Source organism: Pteropus vampyrus, unplaced genomic scaffold, assembly GCF_000151845.1.
Source record: "Pteropus vampyrus isolate Shadow unplaced genomic scaffold, Pvam_2.0 Scaffold267, whole genome shotgun sequence".
Classification (NCBI taxonomy): Eukaryota; Metazoa; Chordata; class Mammalia; order Chiroptera; family Pteropodidae; genus Pteropus; species Pteropus vampyrus.
Window position 1 is genome coordinate 344,872 of NW_011889048.1, and position 5,695 is coordinate 350,566.

A 5,695-nucleotide genomic window follows, 5' to 3' on the forward strand; every position below is an offset into this window, starting at 1 on the left:
CCCCCTCAGCTCCTTCACATTAGGTCAAATGTCACCTCGTGACCTCCCTGGCCAAGCGGCCACTCACCCCGCAGTCCTCACTGTCAAATCTCTGATTCTTTACTCATTCGTCTCCCCCATGGGGTGGGAGACCCCAGAGGGCAGAGGCCAGTCTCTGGGCATCACTGAGACCCAGTGCTTGGCCCACCGTCTCCCCTAGGACTTGTTGTCTGCCACATGCATGCGTGCACACACATGTTGCATAGCCACAGGCACCACGTGTACCCCATACCGCCAGACGCATTTGCAGCCCAGGTCTCTGTGGAAGCACCCTTGTCCCTTGCCGGCCACTGGTCACTGCCTCGGGGGCCACCATCAGCGTGCAGAGTGGCCACTCACTCCTGGGGCAGCGGTGAGCCGGTCTCAGCCGGAGTGAGACGTCCACGCCACCTGCAGGCCCCAGGGAGGCCGCTGCTGGTATGCGGCCATCGGTATGCGGGTCCCGTTCGTCCGGAGCCTTTCCGGCCTGAGGTTCCAGGGGAAAGTGACTTCTCTCCCGCGGCCGGTTACTGCCGCCTCGGTGCGCGCTGTGCGCCAGGGTCCCGCAGGCGGGGAGGGGAGTCCTGCGCGCCCCCAGCCCTGCCGCTGCTTTTGTGGGGCCGCGCCTCCCTCCCCCCGCCCTTCAGGTTTAGGGCACTCTTGGTGTGGCGGGGACAAGCCCCCGCAGCGCAGCCACTTTTACGCCCCTGCTCCCTGGGCCCGTTGTCCCTGTCTGCAGCTCCGGTCCAGGAAACGCCCTGGGCCCCGCCCCGCGTCCCGATCCCCAGGACCGATGGGGGCCACACCGGGACCACAGCTACAGGTCCCGAAGCCCCCGCGCCCCTACCCCCAGAGGAAAGGCCGCAGTGGCAGCCGCCCCAGGGCCCGCCCCCCAAACCCCCGCAGTTCTCCCTCCCAACCCCACCGCCAGGGGCCCTGCGACTGCAGGGGTCTCCTACCCCCACCTCCGGGGCCTGCTGGCTGTGCCCCTGCCGGCGCGCCCTCCCTTCGGCTTTCCGCTAGCGCCCCGCGACGCGACCCTCGCAGCCTTCCTCGAGTCCGGGTGCGCTTTCTATTCGCCATCCCTCGGGCATGGCGGGTGCTTCCCTGGTTCCTGGTCGGTGCCCTCCCCTAGACTGTCCGAGGGCGCGGATTTTCTGTCTGTCTTGGTCCCTGCTCTGTCCCCAGGACCTAGAGCATGCCTGGTACACAGTAGGCGCTCACTAAATGCTCGAACGAATGCGTATATTTTTGCGGACGCAGCGTGACTAGAAGAGTGTAACACGACAATTGCATTTTCCGTGCTAGTGTCGGCGACCTCGGCAAGCATTTAGTGAGCGCCTACTGTGTGCAGTGCTGGGCCCGAGGACCAGTGAGGCCTGCCCCAGAGGCCTCCAAACCCCCATATTTGGGGAGTCTATGGGCCATGGAAGGAAGGCATGGTGTTGGGGACCCAGGTCCAGGTTTCCCGTGGCCAGGCAGCCAGTGATAGACAAATAAAAAGTGAGTTCGAAGTCGGAGCCCCAAGGAGCCATAAATCACCAGGAGATGACACACAGCGGAAATTAAGTGGCCACAGCTGGGCTGGCACGGCCCATGGGGCAGACACCGTAGGGGGCTGGAACCCCTCCCGCCCTTAGTCCCCCCTCGCAGCTGCTGGCTGGCCAGCGGCGACGGCGTCCAGGTGATGATCATCAGGGCCTGCTGTGCGGAGGGAGGGGCTCCATCGCTGAGCTGGGGCAGGTGGCAGAACCAGTGCATGCGCAGAGACCAGACCCCAAGAACAATTCGGGTGTCTTACCCTGAGTATGGGGGCAGGGGAGGCCTCGAAGGCGGAGCCACAGAGGCAGGTAGCGGGATGGATGCGGGAGGCGTCTACGCCCTGTGGGGGCTGCTGAGCCCGGGGTCCAGGCTGCCCCCCCACCCCCGCGGAGGCATCCAGGAGGCAACTGGATCCTCTGTGCCTCTGCGCTGCAGCGAATGGAGCAGAACCCCGCTGGAGTTCCTTCCCCGCCCGGTGCTGGAGGCAGAGACCGTGAGGCCGGAGACGGGGAGATTCCCCGGGGGCCGCCTACCACCATCGATCCGGAAATGGAGGCCGAGAGGCCCGGAGAAGATCGATGGGCCGTAGTGGACAGCACAGTGAGGGGGGCACTGAGCAGAGCTGGAGGCCTGCCCTCCTGCGCAGGTGGGGAAACTGAGGCCTCGCCAGGCGCACAGGTGGAGAGGGAGAATCAGGGCGCACCCAGGCCTCCATGGGATCAGGAGCTGAGCCTCGGGCAGTCCAGAGGGTGAGACCCCAGCGCCCCCACAACAGCCGGGAGGCCTGGGTGGAAGGAGCCCCCTTCATGCCTCCTCTTTCCCCAAGAAACATCTCTTCAGCCCGCCAGACTGTGTTGGGGACCCCGGGGCTGCCCTGTCCCCGAAGCTCTGACTCAGCCACACAGACTTTGGGGCTGTAGGAGCTGCCACGTGACAGTGCAGGCCCCCATGAAAGCTGCCTGGCTCCCGCTCTGGGTCTGGGGCAGAGATCCAGGAAAGTCATTTCCACAGGTTTGCCCACCCAGGCCCCTCCTGGAGCTCCAGCCCCCAAGGGCGCATTGATGGAGGGCAGAGAGGCGGAGGGAGGTGTGGGGGGGGTTATTATCGATGGCGCTTCCTCGAGCCCCCCACCTGCCAAGTCTCCCCCGCACCCAAGCCTTTTTACATGGTCAATTTCTGACACCACCGAGGCGCTGCCCCTGTTAGACGAGAGAGAAACTGAGGCAAGAGTCAGGCGCGTGGTCCCAACCCGGAAGCGGGTCCTGGGGGAGAGAGGAGGCGAGAGGCGGTGGTTGCGGCCCAGGGGCCCTCGGGCGGTGCGGGGCGGGGCGGGGCGCGGCGGGCTGGAGAGCCAGCCGCTCGCCTCGCACCCGGTTGCCACTAAGTGCTTAAAAGCCTCCTGCGACCGCTGGGACCTGCGGGCGGGGTAGGGCAGCTAGCTGAGGCGGGGGGAGGAACCGGAGATGGGTGGGGGGTCCGGGGACGTCTGCACCCCGCACCCCACCCGGCCCGCTCCTCCCCGAGCTCCAGGCCCGGCGGCCCCGCCCCTGCTGCGAGGCCCCGCCCCTCCCCTGCGCCTCGCTCGGCTTCGCCCCCACGCGAGGGTCTTCCCACCTCCGCGCCTTTGCCCAGGCGGGTCCCCAGCCAAAGACTGTTCCCTGAGCTTTCCCTTTGAAGAGCGTCCCACCCTTCAGGGCCCAGCTCTGTGCTCTGGGCCTCAGTTTCCCCATTTACACACCGAGGGCGTGAGCTGCGGTCTCAGGCGGCGGGAGGGGAGGCCTGGTCCCCTTCTACTACCTGTTGTGCCGAGCAGTGGCCAAGCTGCCCTCCTCGTGGGGGACTCGGTTTCCCCAACTGTGCCTTGTGGTGCAAGGCTTGGGCTCCATCCTGGACCCAGCCTCTTTTTCCAGAGGGATCCCCCAGAGCAGGGCGAGCAGTTTCTATTCTGGGCCTCAGTTTACCCTTCTGCAACACAGAGGAGATCCACCTGAACCCCGCTGTACAGATGAGAAAGCTGAGGCTACGGGAGAGGCGGGCCAACCCCAGGCCGGGCAGCTGGGCCTGCGGGGTGGCGGGTAGGTGCCTGAGCTGCTCGGTGGGCATGGGGCCGGGAAGCCGGGCCTCCCGCCACAATAGTCCAGGTAAGTGACTCAAGTGAGTCCAGAATATTTGTTGCGGGCAGTAACGTCCGCAGTGGGCTCGGAGTTGCCGGCAGGCCGGGCGGAGGCACCTGAGCCGGCGGCGGCCGGAAGCCGCTGGACCACATTTGTGGGTCCTCCCTTAGAGCCTGTTATTATCCTGCCATGGCAAGAACACCCTTGAAAGGGCCTCCAGGAACCCTAGGGTCCCCCGAGCACCTTTGGCTGGCCGCCCTGCCAGGCGCACCGGGAGGTATGGTTTGCAATATCATATCGCCGCCGACCATTAATGACAGAATGCCCGCACACCCGGGGCCGTTATTAGCAGCATTCATCATGGCGGGGGCGGGGACACGGCGCCGGGCTGCGGTTCTGGACGCCCTGTGGCCAGACTGGGAAACTGAGGCACAGAGAGGTTCGTTTGGTCCCCGGCTGAGGGCGCAGCTGCAGGCATCTGATTCCCAGCACCAGCCCGGGTGTCTGGCACAAGGTCGACAGCCTCAGTGTTTGCTGTAAGACAGAATAAGTGTGTTTTGTGCATGGACTCAGAGTCAAGTGCTCTGCCTCACCAGCTGGGCGAGGCTGGAGGCGCTGGCCTCACTCTCTAGCGTCCCCTTCTCGGGCAAGGCCCCGCGCCGTGTGGGGGTGGGGGGCACCGCGGGAGTCAGCTGTGCTGGCTGGCAGAGCTTTAAATTAAAATACATATATACACCAGATAAATAAACGCGGCCCACATCCTGGTGACAAGTGGAATTAAGTCGCCCGGTTGGGGACCTGGCAGCGACCGTGGGAGGTAGGGATGCGTCACTGGTTCTCAGCCCCCCACCGCCCGCGTTCCATCCATGACCGTTCCGGCAGCACGGTGGGGGTCTGGGGAGGCGCGACGGGGGTCAAGGAGTGAGACCTGGGGTCCAAGACTTGAATGGTGCGCCCTAGGCCCCCACAGGTCTGGGTTCCAACAAGGCCATCTCCTTAGCTGGATGCCCCAGCGTCAGCCCCCGCCGAGCCGCGGAGACCACGCCCCCGCCCCGCCCCCGGGGCTGTGATGGCACCAGGCACTGGGCGGGGCCCAGGTCAGGCTGGAGTCCTGGCCAGCCCTGCGCTCACCGGTTGAGGTTGGAGGTGGTTCTTTCTTGTGAGGTCCTGGCAGCCCCGGTCCTGTGGGATGCCAGGAAGACCCCATTCGAGCCCGTGGGAAGGCCCCCTTGGGGCCCTCACAGCTGCGGGGTCCCCCGGCCCCTTCCCTCCACCGGCGCCCCAGTGGAGAGGGGCGGAGGGAGTTTTCAATTAAGCAGCAGCTAATCGCCTGGCGAGGGCCGGTCTGGGGCCCAGTAAATCTATTATGAAAAGCCTCTAAATGTATGTAAAACCGGCCGCAGACAATCCGCGGATTAGGGCTGGGGAGGGGAAACCGAGGCGCAGGCAGGCTGGTGGATTAGCAGAGTGGGGCCCCTGGAGGGTTGGGGGGAGCAGTCCCCAGGGCCGGGTGGGCAGAGAGAGGTCATCCTCTGCGGAGGCCAGTGCCCATTTCATCGCATGGGAAGCAGGCTGGCAGAGGGGATTCCGCTCTCCCTCTTGAGAAGGACGCGGAGCTGGGGGGGGTGGTTAGACCAAGTGGCCCTGGCCTCCCTCCCAAGATGCACTGTGGGTACACTGACCGCAAAGGCTACCTCCTCTGGGGCTCAGATCCTCCAGCGTGACGCCCATACTTTCTCGTGGGTCCTGCCAACCTCGGTCCTTGCTCCAGCTGCTCCCTGCTCCCTGGATGCCATCCGACCTGCAGAAGCCCTTCCAGTGGCCCAGGTGTGTGGGGCGGAGGCAGGAGATGCGCCCCATACGCCCCCACCCAGCGGACGCAGGGCGGGCTTGGCAGCGGAGAGACTGAGGCACCGGGCGGGCAGCCACTTCCACAGGCCTTGGGGCCTTTCCTGGGCCCCTGGTCTGGCGCCCGCCCAGCCACCTGTGTGTAACTGCCACCCAGGTGCAGAGGAATGATC